General features: G+C 47.6%; 1 protein-coding gene across 3 annotated transcripts in view; it reads left to right on the forward strand.

Moving 5' to 3' along the window:
* The window catches only part of UBTD1 (ubiquitin domain containing 1), a 51458-nt gene that overhangs the window by 2436 nt on the left and 35006 nt on the right, over positions 1–14016 (forward strand). Inside the window, exons 2-3 of one of the 3 annotated variants that reach the window (XM_086379422.1) lie at positions 3289–3327; positions 4301–4320. The exons of 1 other annotated variant lie outside the window; for it this stretch is intronic. The gene's annotated coding sequence lies outside the window, so the exon portion shown is untranslated. The remainder of the gene's footprint in view (positions 1–3288; positions 3328–4300; positions 4321–14016) is intronic. One more of the 3 variants, XM_086379421.1, reaches the window with a different exon arrangement.

Below are 14016 nucleotides of genomic sequence, written 5' to 3' on the forward strand. Positions count from 1 at the left end.
TGCAGCTCACGGGCTCTAGAGCGCAGGCTCTGTAATTGTGGTGCACCAGCTTAGTTGCTCTGAGGTATGTGGAATCTTCCCAGACCAGGGATAGAACCCATGTCCCCTGCATTGGCAGGCAGATTCTTATCCACTGCACCACCTGGGAAATCCCCATGGTTCAGTTTTACATTCTTTTTTTTTTTTCTCTCATCTCCCTCCCAGAGAAATCTTAGACCCACAACTCTTTGTCCATTGGAAAGACACCTACACTCTATCTTCAGCTGTTACCTCTCCAACCCCAGACTCATGTACTGGACACTGATGTAACTAACTTCAGAGTCTAAATGCTTCTAAACCAGCTCTGTGTCTCCCTGCCTTCAACTAGCTTCCCTATACGCTTCCATTCTTCCAGCTGTCTAACTTTATACTTTGAGGAACCCTCTCTGCTAACTTTCTTTGCCTCTATGACCTGGAGGAGTCATTCTCTGGGACCTGCTAGTTCTTCATTCAGCAGGTCTTACAGACCTGCTCCTTGTTACCTCGAAGCCAGCTCATCTCCCAGGCTGAAGTTAGTTTCCCAACAGAGACAAGTACATCTTCAGTCATTCATCCAATGCCTACACACGCTGGTATCCCAGAAGACATCTGTTAATTCACCTGTTCCAAACCCTGTTCAGAAATCTTTCTGCACCTCCCACTCCTGCAAGAACTTTAACTTCCAAGGCTGTTCAGGTCTGGTCCAGTCCTTCCCTTTATGACACAATTTCTTTCTCTTCCTTGACATTAAGGTCACCTGTGTTTGCTCATGCCCTTTCCCCTTTCTTATCAAGAGCGTTTCTTCTCCTCAAGGTCCACCTCCAATCCCTTATCTTTCTAGAAGCACCTTGCCTGACAAATCCCCCAGCTCCCCCAGCAGATAGAATTGCTGTTTCTGAGTCGCCTTATGCCACTTATGTAACAGTGATCCAATCCATATTATTAGACAGTTCTTTGATGTTGTAGTCTTCTATCAGCAACGGCACTATAAGCCTTCAGGACCTTGTGTGTTTGTGTGTTTGCCTCTCTCACTCACTCATATTGTCATACACACACATACTAGGCACTTAGCACAGTGACTTGTACAGAGGAAGCACTCAATTTTTGTTGATTTTAAAAAGCTTACACAGGAATTCCCTGGTGATCCGGTGGTAAGGACTCAGCATGTTCACTGCTGTGACCCAGGTTCAATCCCTGGGAACTAAGATCCCATGAGCCTCACAGCACAGTCCCCCAAAATTAGATATAAATAAATATAAATAAATAAAATTTTCACCTTAACATTTTACTGAGGTATATATCTGCATTAAAAAAGAAAATCTGCTAGTGTATCTTTATTTCACTTTTGTGAAATATTTTACTTTTGTGGGTCCTGCTATAAACAGCTTTATTCATGAAGTCCAAAGCCAAGCAGAACCCTGGAGGATGACAAATTTGGTACAAGCGAAGGAACCATTCTTAACTTCACAGTGTGTACCTGGTGTTTCCTATGACACCTGTAGTTTCCCTGTTGACTGCTGCTGCTGCTAAGTCGCTTTAGGCATGTCCAACTCTGCACGACCCCATAGACGCAGCCTACCAGGCTCCCCCATCCCTGGGAGTCTCCAGGCAAGAACACTGGAGTGGGTTGCCATTTCCTTCTCCAATGCATGAAAGTGAAAAGTGAAAGTGAAGTCGCTCAGTCATGTCCGACTCCTAGCCACCCCATGGACTGCAGCCCACCAGGCCCCTCCGTCCATGGGATTTTCCAGGCAAGAGTACTGGCGTGGGGTGCCATTGCCTTCTCCGTCCCTGTTGACTAGGACATAATTTTATGTTACAAGACTAATGCCTAAAACTCCCACTGTAACTCTTACCCATCCTTTGTCACTGAAGAAGCCCTCAACAGAATGCTGAAACCCTACTTCTAGTCCTGGGCCTGTAGCTGGGTAACCCTGAGCAAGTCATCAACCATCTTAGGGTTGCGCTTGCGTTATATCAGAAAGGGAGGGGACTATAGAGCTGTTTTTATCATCTCCACAGAGGTAGCGATTCTAAACTGAGATGTTAATGAGCTGAAATCTCACGCCTGGTTATGTCACTCATTGGCCGTAGTTCTGTCTTCCTGGTCACTTGGTGGGTGAAGTGGAGACATGATGCCCACTGGTTAGGGAGTCTTGCTTTAGCTAGAAGGATTAGTCAGTAGTCTCATCTCATCAAGATTTGTGGTTGTCACTTTTTTTTTTTTTTCCAATCTATTACTTGCAATAGGTTCCCAGTAGGTCTGTGTTCTTGCCTTCAGGTGCTGAGTGGTCTTTTCAAACTTCGGAGAATACATGAAGGAGGGGAATGACTCCTCTGGGGGCTCTCATCAACCTGTGCTTGTGTCCTGGATAGATGCAATCTCTCTGCCTGTGAGTGGGTGAGGCAGCCCCTCCCCTGCCCATCCCAGGGAGAAGTAGATGTGGTAGAACAGGCAGGTCTCTTGCCCAGCTCCACCCTTTGAGAATGTGGCAAGGCTGAAACCCAGATATCTGTGATGTGCCAAGCATATCCACTTACATTCTGGAATCTCAAGCTCGGGGTGGACAGACCCAAGGCCCTGTTTTGGGCTGGCTGGGCTTGGCGCTGTGGTTGCAAGAGAGTGTACTTCTCGTTGTGTGGGCTGCTGTGACTATTCTTAAGGGAGTAATTGGGCAACTTCTCCATTTGTTCAGTAAATATTTACCGAGTGCTAGGTACCTTGCTGGCTGTGAACTGACATGGTCCTTGGCCTCATGGAGCTTATAGTTTGGGGTGGGGGTCGAGGGCAGACAGTAAACAATCTGACCATACATGGAGATCCTGTATGATAATACATACAATTATGTATCATTATATATGCTGGTGACTCCCACATATATCATTTCAACCCATTTGGTCTAACTCCAGCCATGTATGTTCTGCTGCCTACTTAACACATCTTATGTCTAAAAGTCTTCTCAGTTTAATGTGTCCAAAACAGAATGAACCCTCCCACCCTCACCGCCCCCCGACCATTCTCCCAGTCTTTACCATCTCAGCTGATGATGATTTCCTTCTTCCAGTTGCTCAGGTCCCCCAAAATTCTATCATCATCCCTGGCTCCTCCCTTTCTCTCAATCCCACATCCATTTAATCAATAAATCCTGTTGACTTCGCCTTAAATATATCCAGCACTGACTCTCACAATCATTACTACTTTCATCCTGATCTAAGCTACCCATCGGCCTTTTAACTGACCTTCCTGCTTCCTCCCTTGTCTCCCGACAGACTATTTTCATCACAGCAGCCAGAGAGATGCTGCAAACTGTAAGTCAGATTCTGTTACTCCTTTGTTCCCCATCTCATCCTGGGTCCTTGTGTTGGCCTGCAAGGCATGACAGGATGTTCACCCCCTTGCTTTTCCTCAGCCTTCTCTGGCTCTTCATTCCTGCGCCACCCTCTGATAGCTAAATGGGTTTCCCCCCTCCCCCTCCAAGACTCGCCACCTCTCATCAGTCACGCCCTCCCAGGCCATCCTTTTTAAAATTGATCCCCTTCCCTCCACTGCCTGCTCTCAGCATTATCTCCACCTTTTCCCTCTTTTATTTTTCTCCCTGTCACTTCCCACCATCTGACATTGCCTATCTCCCCTACTCTGTGCAATCTGAGATTCTTATTTGTTTGTTCTATGGCACCTAGATCCATGCCTGTCATGGAGTAGGTACCTAATAAATATTTATTGGATGAAGTTAGTGTGTTAAACAGAGTTGTAAGGTCTGTGGAAGAGCAGGAGGGAGCAGTCCTGAATGCTCTTTCATCTTAGGTGGGTGTTAGGTGGGTGGGTGCATCCTAATGAACAGATTTAACTGCAACCTCAAAGTGGTATTCTGTTCCTGGGACTGGCTTCTGTCTCGGCCCAGGCCTGGAGAAGCTCTCAGATACCTAGGATATAATTCCCCACTGTTTGGGGGCCTCTTGCAAGGAGATACTGGGGCTGAAGGAGGAGGACAGGATGAAGCCTCTTACCAGAGTCCCAGCCAAGCAGCAGCACTTTGCTGTCATTTTGTGTGGGCATCTATGTAGGAGTGGGCTCTTCTCCCAGGCACACATGTTTTTTGTGGCCATTAACTCAAGGGTGGACATGGGGAGGTCTGATAGAGTGTGAGGCCGGAGGGCGGGTGAAGTAGATTCCAGGCCTCTTTACACATTGAATTGACTTGCTGGGGAATTTTTAGAATCATAGAATTTTAGAGCTGAAAAGGAACTTAAAAATTTCTTTAACCTCTTTTCTTTTCCCCAGCCATTAAAAAGAGAATAAAGGTATGTCTACTCCCTGCCAAGTTCACAGAAATATGGTGCAACCTATATAAAAACTGCATGGGCTCCTTTAAGTTTTGAGTATGCTAAGGTCAAGAAATTGTGGACAGGGGACTTCCCTGGCCATCTGGTGACTCTGAGCTTCCACTGCAGGTGGTGTGGGTTTGATCCCTGGTCAGGAAACTAAGATGCCACATGCTAAGCGTGGCATGGCCAAAAAAGAAATAAAAAGAAATTGTGGGCAAGGTTAAGTTTGTAAGGGGAGTGGTCAAGGTCAAATGCATTCAAAGGGCGAGGCTATGGTGTCTTTGCCACTTTCTTGAATGGTGCTCTTGGGCAAGTCATTTGTTTTTTGCTCAGTTGATCATCTCTTTAAAAAAAAAAAAGATGGTATTTCCAGTTTATTTCAAAGATGTTGTGGGGATAAAACAATCAAACATTGTTTTTAAAATTACTTTCATGGCTAAATGGTCTGCTCAAATGTGAGGTTCTAATCCAGAGTGTCGTCTGGCATCCAAGGGAAATGAGGTCTTAGTTCTCTGCTCCTTCCTAGCTGTGTGTGCTGCTTTGGACAGGCCTCTTGATCTCTTTGAGCCTCAGTTTCCTCATTTGTACAGTGGGATGACTACTGCCCTGCTCAGCTCCCAGAGACATTGTAAGAATCAGGTGAGATCCTGTATGAAAAGAGACTTTGTGAACTTATGAAGTTCATATTATTCAAAGCTGTAGGATTTTTACACACAAAAACCATAGCCAGTGATTTTCCCCAGATCATTGAAGCTTACTCTTTTTTAAAGAGCAAAACTATAAAAGAAATGTTTAAAAACTATTTTTGGATGGGAATCTTTCTGAAACGGATGATACCCTTCCAAGCAAAGTATGCTGAGCATGAATAACCTCCTCTTTGCAACTCAGGGGTGTTGAGTTCATACCTGTATGTACAAAGCACCTGCTTGGTGGAGGGGAGGGACCACAAAAGCCTCTTTCTCTGCAAATCCTTTATCTCTGAAAGAAGATAGGGGTGAACTGGTGGCGGGTGGAAGGTGGATTGACAAGGAAGAGCCCTTACACAGTGGTCTGCCTCAAGGGCCCAGGCACTGTCGGTGTGGGGAGGCTCTCGAATCCTGTTCTGGGCTCTGAATGAGAAGAGTGAGTCCTGCCAGATCAGTTACTGTGTTCATGACAGTGCAAGGCCCCCAGGTTTCTGAGACGATAGGGCAGTAGGCCCCAAACGATATGATGGTTCCCAGCTGCTGTGCTTCACGTTTCCACCCAAAACTGTTGTTCTGTCTTCTCCCTGGTAATCAGTGTCACTTCTCCTCCTCCACCCCGCCCACAGTAAAATAGATTGTGGTTAAATATACGCAACATGAAATATCCCATCGTAACAACTTTTAAGTGTACAGTTCTGTAGCATTAAGCACTTGGCGTTACGGTACAGCCTTCACCACCGTCCATCTTCACAACTTCTTCATCTTCCCCAGCTGAAAATCTGTACCCATTAAACACAGAGTCACCATTCACCCTTTCCCCAGCCCCTGGCAATCACCATTGTACTTTGTGTCTCTCTGAAATGTCACAGCTCTGGGTACCACTCAGAAGGGGAATCATTCACTATCAGGCCTTTTGTGTCAGGTTTATTTCACTCCGCGTTAGACCTTCGGGGTTTACCCGCGTTGTACTCCCACTGCTTCTTAGGGCTGAACCCCACTGTATGTCTGTGCCGCGTTTTGCTTATCCATTGTCTGCTGATGGACGCTTGGGCTGTTTCTGCCTTTTGACTGTTGGGAATAATGCTCCTGTGAACATGGGTGTACAAGTATCTGCTCGATCCTGTCAGTTTTCTCGTGTATGTGTCTAGAAGTGGAATTGCTGGATTGTATGTTAATTCCATGTTTAGCTTTTTGAGGAAGTGCTGTCCTGTTTTGCTGAGCCATTGCGTCATTTTATATTCCCACCAATAGTGCACAAAGATTGCAAGTTCTCCTCATGCTCACCAGTACTTGTTATTTTCCATCTTTTTAATAGTAACCATCCCAGTGGGTGTGCAGTGGCATCTCCGCGTAGTGGTCACTTCTTGAGATAGTGTCTCCCAGGCTCAAATAGCAGCCCCTCTGACTTCATGGGGAAACAGAGGGCAGAGATGGTTAGAACTGTACGTAGAGAGTTAGTTAGTGTCAGTCACTCAGTTGTGTCCAACTCTTTGCAACCCCACAGACTGTAGCCCACCAGGCTTCTTTGTCTATGGAATTCTCCAGGGAAGAATACTGGAGTGGGTTGCCTTTCCTTTCTCTGGGGGAATCTTCCCAACGCAGGGATCAAACCTGGCAGATTCTTTACCATCTGAGCCATCTGGGAAGCCCCATAGTAGACGGACTTAAAGAGAAGCCTGAGGGCCCTCCAGAGAGGGAAGTCCAGAAGCTTGGGTGGGTAGATTTTTGTGACATCTTTTTTGGTCACTCAGAATGTCGCTTGCTTCTGGGTTTCTAATAATGTGGTCAGTGGCTGGGATAGGTGAATAGTGTCTTCCAGTTAAGCAAAGCAGTTCTGGGTTGTTACAATTCACATGGCTCCCAAAGAACGTTGATGCTGTCTTCCTCATGGCGTGTTCCCTTTTGCACAGAGATGCAGGACTGTGGTTCAGATGGGGGCGCTTGGGATGGGTGAAAGGCAGAGGGTCTTACAGAGACGTGGCATTCTGGTGCATTTGTCAGCTGCTCCAGGCCATGTGCTTTTCTGTAAGCTGTTGGGGGCAAGATCTCCCTGCTTTCTGAGCCCACAGGAATGGGGAACCGAACTCACTGTGTCCCCACACCTTTGACCAGCCACAGCCCCTCAACTTGTGGCCCTGGTTGCCCTCGGAAAGGGGAACCTGTCAGGAAAAGGGGTGGGGCGTGGTGTGGAGGCAGTAGGTGGCGGGGATGGCGCCTCATTGGTACCTGTTTCCTCTGGGAGGCTGGCACTAGAGCTGAAGCCTAGGCAGCCAGCCTGTTACCAGGCAGCCTGGATCTTAGAGGTGAGCCTGTGGGCTTGAAATTCTGTTGTTTTAAAGAGAGGGGGGATTAGCAACAGCTCACCTTTGCTGGGTGTGTACCATGTGCTAGGAGCATCCTTCAGCAGTATGTTGATTAATCCTTACAACCCTCCTACGGGTGGATACTATTATCACCTTTTTACAGAGGAAGAAATTGAGCCTTAGAAAGGTACTGTCCCCTCCCTAAGGCCATTCAACTTGTAAACAGCAGGGCCTGATTTCAGAGCCTGAGCTTCAGCCCCTATATAGTTCAAGATTGGGAGGGAGGGAGCAAGATTTTGTTTCGTTTTGTAAATAAGAACTTCTAATTGAGCCCCTTCAGGCACCCTGCTTACCCGGGTCAGTCAGTCATGCATTTGATTCTTCTCATTTTGCCTATGGGAACATTCCTACCCAACATAAAGGAAGGCCACCACAGTCAGGAATGTAGGTTGATATCTGGTGGTCACAAGGCTGAGCAGACACAGAACTGGAACTCAGTTTAAGTACTTTGACTTGAAAATTTCAGTGCCCTGAGCTCACTCCATGCACTGCCACCCCCCACCCCACCCTGCCCCCCCTCCCCAGGATGTGAATCCAGGAGGGGACTGTGAAGTCTGCAGAGCTCCAAGGACTGTGGTCACTCTGCTCCTTCCCCGTGGCTTTTGCCTCCTGTCTTTCATTTCCTGGCCCCTAGACTACATCTAGGGGTCCCATGCATCCATTGGATCTGGTACTTGGCACACAGTAGGTGCCTAGTAAACGCGTTGAATGTTTTTTGACAGCGGAAGCAGTAGAACCTCAACCATTGTAGTGTTCCTGGAGAAAAACATTAGCAGAATTCAAACAACATTGTTTCCTCCCTCTTCTCCCAGAAGGAACCTCTACTTCCCAGCACCCAGATGCCAGGGACTTGAAGAAAAGAGTGCCCTGGCTCTGCAGGCTCTGACTTATCCCCAAATTCCCAAGAGAAAAGAGGCAGCAGAGAGTGTCTTTAGCTGGATCAGGTGTTACTCTTTGTAATTAATAAGACTAATGATCCCTTGCTATGTTCAGCAGTTTGCCGTTTGCCAAGTGCTTTCTCAAATATTATGTCTCATTTGATCCTCACAACCATTCTGTTAGGTAGTCAGAGCAGGAATCATTTTTCCAGCTTTATGGATGAGGATACGGAGACTTGGGATGTTAAGAGCTATTCAAGGTTGTTGACAAATAAGTGGCAGAGAGGCAGAAGCCATGGGAGGTAGTGGTTCCTCTGCTTTCTCACTGTGGTGAGGAAGCCTGAGATCAGAGGCTCGTTTTTTGCATCTGTGAAATGGGGACAAGAGTAGACTGCTTACGTAGTCAGGGATTAAAGGTGATGATATGTATGAAGTGATCACCACTGTGCTTACGTATAGCAGATGCTTAGCCAATGATGGCAGTGGGTCATTAATGACAGTAACCAAGGCCAAGTTCATTGTTCCTTTGGGGGCTTGTATTCTGCTGACTCTTGTTCAGCTTAGAGTGTTGGGAAGAGCAGAGTGTAGTCTTCCTACCCCAACATGGGAAGTCTGACTCTGGTGCACTCTCTGGCCCTTCCTCTGCACTGAGTGTACAGCAAGTGCTGACCATGAATTTCTTTTCTTTTTTTAAAATATCTATTTATTTGGCTGTACTGGGTCTTAGTTGCAGCATGTGGGATCCAGTTCCCTGACCAAGAATTGAACCCCAGTCACCTGCATTGGGAATGTGGAGTCTTAGCCACTGGACCACCAGGGAAGACCCCATGAATTTCTTTTGATTTGCAAAATAATGAGCTCTTTCAAAGAAGGCGTTGATGAGAAGAAGATTTTCTTTCCATAACAGGTAATTATGACAGTTGTGACAAATATTTTATTCATTTTGTATCCATTTGCATTCTATTATCCTAGCTCCTCCAGCTCATTAGCTGTGTAACCTGGGCAAGTTGTTTTGGATTTGGGAGCCTCACCTTTTTCATCTGTCAAATGGAGATAACAGTACCTATTCCACAGGACTGTCATGAGGATCAAATGAGTTAAAACACATAAAACCCTCAGAGTGGTAGCTGGGACATGTTAAAATATTCATGGTTAGTTGTTAATGGTAGTTGTTATTTTTTTATTACTATCACCATGCTTGGTGATGTATTTAAGCCAGCTGTTCCCAGCCTTCTTTTCCCTCCACCAGTTGAGATATATGGCCAGTGAAGTTCATATACAAAACCTACCTTCTGCTGTGTACCCTGCCTATTTACCATTCTTATAACTCCACTCACTCATTCAGGAAAGCAAAATTGGAAGTAAGTTGCACAAGAGTGATTATTATAGAGGCAGCCTTGAATCTAGCTTCATTTTTTTAAAATGGGAAGCATTCACAAAAACCGGAGGACTTCAACTCTTGTTACAGATCTCTTGCAGTGTCCAACATACTCTTGCTAATTCCAGCAACAACCAGTGGCTACTTTTCTGGCCTCTCTGGAACAGATACAAACTTGTTGCCTGGTGGGTCAAGGCTCAGGAGTGCCCTCAGGTGCTGTGACCCAGCTTCAGCTTGGCAGAACCTGTCTGGGTCCACTGGGGCTTACTTCCTGGACCCTGGCACCTCCTCCATGAATCTCCAAGAAAGTGGTGATAAGCATCCACAGCAGGCCCACTTTTCCACATTTGATACACAACCCCCTGCAACTGGCTTCAAAAGGAGCTGTTTTATAGTTATTGTATCCTGCTATTTATCGAGCACCAACCACACGGCAGGCACTGCACTAGGTGCTTCGCACACATCTCCAATCCTCCCGGTAATTCACTGGGAGTGACACTGTCCTCGGGGAGTGGCTCCATGATATTAACTGTCATGCCCAGGGTCACATGGTGAACTGTGAAAGGATTCAGATGCCAGACTTCTGTTTTCAGTGCTCAACCCTGCCTTCCTTCCATGCGACACCTGCCTCACCATCAGTTTCAACTGAGGGCTCACGAGGCCCTAAACAGGTATAGCTGGTTTACTGACGTCACTGCCAGCCATGACTCTCAAATAGTCTGCTTCTGCCAGTGCTTGCACTGCGTATCCTGAGTATGTCAGGAAGAGCACTTTGCAACAGCCTTCATGGGTTTTTCCCTCCTTCCATCTCTCCCTGCCCCCCATACTCCCAGTGTCTGCCTCCGTACCACGGGATATGGCACAAGGCATTGGTTTTTTCACTTAGCCAGTGTGCTCTGTGCCCCCCAAATAGACTGTTGCATGGCCAGAGCACTTCCTTTCATGAGCGCTCGGCCGCTCCAGGCATCATCCTCCCCAGAGTCAGTGCACTGTGCGTGGTAATCTCCATGTGTGAGGCACCCTACTGTGGGTTTGAGCTCACTGTCTTCAGTTTCCCTGTCAGCCCCTGGAGGTGGACATAATTACCTCCATTTTACAGGTGAGGAAGCTGAGCCTCAGGGAGGTTAAGACCCTTTCCACAAAAGTGCTGCAGCTTCTCTTTGAATCCTAGCAGTTATACCCTGGGTACCGTATCATCACTGCTGTGGGAAACTGCCTCTAAAGAGTCACCCCATCTGCCTTGTCCATGGTGTTTGCATAGAAAGTAGTGCGAAGAGTTCCTTTCTTCTAGGAGTTCACAGTGTGATGGGCTGAATAATGTCGAGCTCCTGTGATCTTTTTTTTACTTATTCCAAGCCCATTTCCACAGGCATACCTGGGTGGGTAGATTCGTGCCACTCACACCAAGGAGGCAGGGCGAGCTGAGGGGACAGCCCCCGGGAGCTGACGATGCCCTTCACAGCCATGTTCACACCCCAGGTTGACTTCTCTGTTTGCTCTTTGCCTTTCTTCCTTCTGGCCTCTCATAGCAAGTTCTTAGAGCCCAGAGGTCATCTGGCTGTGGCCCTTGTGATATTCCTGTTTGTGGCCCAGTGCTAGGCTGGCGGACATGGAGAAGGGAGGCCTTATTTCACTGGAAACCTGCTGCTATTATGGCTTTTTATAAGGCCCCAAATGATTTTTGGGAAACATCCACATGCTGAATGCACTGTTATTTGGTCCTGCTCCCTGAGGAACAGAATGGGCTAGTCTTCAGAGTCCACAGGCAGAAGGAAAGCTGCATTGCACCCTTTAATCTGCGGCCGACCCCTCCTCTCTGAAACCTAGTTTTGACATATGCCCCACGGAAGATCCAGGGCCTGGATATCTGATCCATTGTTGGCCCTCAAGCACATTTTCCTGAAGCCGCAGACACAGATGCTCAGTCTGCTGCTTTGACAGCACCACTCCTTGGACATTCAGGGGCCGAGGCCCAGGGAAATATTCAAGGAGAGACTTCGGCCTGCGAACCCTGCTCCCCTGGTGTCTGGCTCACCACCTGATGCTGGTTTGGATGTGAATTGATGGGGACCCCTTTTGTAGTCTGGGTCTGGGGCCTCTGTTTTAGAAGTGAAATGATCCAAAAGCTGTGGGGTGGCCAGGCTTGCTCAGAATCCACCCTTACCTTTTAGAAGAGAATTGGCATTAATAGGGAATTCAGCTGGAGGAACTGGTTCAGGAAGGTCAAGCCACTGAGCTGTGGCCTGTCCTGCCAGTCAGAAGTGGTGGAGCTAGTACCTGACCCAGGCAACCTGACTCTTATTTCCTCTTGTCTTTTCTGTACATGTGTGCTCAGTCGTGTCTGACTGTCTCTAAACCCATTCTGTACGTCCTGCCTCATTCCTGTGTACACGTGTTACATGTGTATGTCTCGTCACCCATGATGGCTTACAGTCTGGGGAATAGAGCAAAGACAAATAGAGGTGTGATACAATTTCAGGCAGGGTAATACGTAGACAGGTGCTAAATCATGCAGTGTAGACAGACAGAGACAAAGGCAACATGTAGACATTTTAGAAAGAGTTGAGGTTGGATAGGGCAGATATTAAGGGTGACTGAGGAGAGATTACTGAAGGGTTAGTGATCTGAGTAAGGGGTTCAGGTTAGAGAGAAGCAAGCAATACAGTTTTCTTTATTGTAAAAGTAGGATGTGATTAGGTAATAAATGTGGACAATATCAGAAAATCCAAAGAAGAAAAAAATCTCCTTCTTATTCCTACCACCCAGAGAGTCCCCATTCCTGTTTGGTGTTTATTTTTCTAGCCTTTCTTTTTTGTTTTGCAGACAGTAGAATCAAATCGGCTGGGTACACTAAGGTCAGGGGAAGGTCTCGAATAGTAGATGGGGAGTTTAAAGCAGAGAGAACCTTTGCTGGTTCCTTCCACAGGGGTGCAGTGAATGAAGTGGTTCAGGAAGAGGCACCCAACACCGCGAGCAGATGGGACCAGAGCCTGGGGCGAAGCAGGGGCTCCTCCACCCCGGACCTGTGTCTCAAATTTCATCACCCAGTGCTTGAGTCGCAAGTTTACTCCTCACTGCTACCGCCCAGGGGGTCAAAGGAAAGAATTTGTCTCTAGGTGTGTCAACAGCTTGCTCCCACCCCCACCCCCACTCCCGCATCCCACAGACTCTCTTTCCTATTTACTATCCGGTGTCTCCAGCAGAGTTCTCCTCCCCTGGAGTTGGGGACACACGGCCGATTTTGCCACACCACAAAGCTTTGCTGCTGCCTGAGGTCATTTCAGGGGAGAAACTAAATATAGCGGAGGAGAAGCATCAGGACAACTCCATATTGTTCGGGCCGTTTAGCATTGCCCTTCTGCCGACAGACAGGGTCACCTGGGACTCGGCGCCCATCGCCTGGACTCTGCCCTGAATCTTCAGTTCTCTCTCTGTGTTCCCCAGCGGGGGCTCACTTACACAGGACTGGGGTTTTGGCTCCGCCCAGGCCCAAGAGAACCTTTAAAGGAGTTGCCTAGGGGAAGGGGCAGCAGGGAGAGTCCGGGCCCGGGGTTCTCTGCCAGCTCAACCACTTGGCACCTGTGTGGTCTTATGCCTTTGAGTCTCTGGCTCTTCATCCAAATGATAGACGCATTGATCTGAAACAGGAGTTCTGTGCTGTTGTGTTAAGCCCCTGGAACCCTTTCAGATGCACACTCACAAGGTAGCCTGATGCGTACAACCAGATGGGCAGTGCACTGGTAGAGGCTGGGGAGACTGGAGCCCCAAGAGGCTCCATCAGAGTCTCAGGGTCCTGCAGGTGCAGTTTGAAAACCACTAGGTGAAGTGACCCTGTGAGGTTTCTTCCAGCCTTAGGATTCAAGGGTCTGTCCTTATGATGGCCTGTGGCATAAATGACCCATCAGTAGGGGTAGAAACTTTGTGACCTCTTGGAGTCCTTGATGGTCATCTTCACAGGGGCAGGAACGGCACAGGGACAGAAATCTCGGGACAGAGGTTTCTGTAGTGGGGGCCACCACTCCCCGGGGGAACACAGTTTGCAGATCAATTGGACGTGCTGGCCCACACTCTCACAGGCTGTTTTTCTCCGGCCTGCTCCTGCTTGCCTTTCCTTTGAATGCTGGTTTGTCCCAAAGATGAGATAAAAGTGAGGATATTATGCACTTCAGGCAAGGAAAATGCATTTAACTCAAGTTGCCTGGGGCCAAGTTACATATTTGATACGTGGAGTATTTGTAGAGCATGGTGGCGCCTCTGGCAGAAATCAGAAAGCCAGGATCTGGGGCCAATTTTCTTCATTGAGCAAGTTTGTTTGTCAAGCACCTGCTTTGTATTCCTGGAGAAGATTAGGGGAGATCCCGGCTTTA

This window comes from Bos grunniens, chromosome 26 (assembly GCF_055505025.1).
Source record: "Bos grunniens cultivar Pamir isolate PY7600 chromosome 26, Bosgru_T2T1.0, whole genome shotgun sequence".
NCBI classification, from domain to species: Eukaryota; Metazoa; Chordata; class Mammalia; order Artiodactyla; family Bovidae; genus Bos; species Bos grunniens.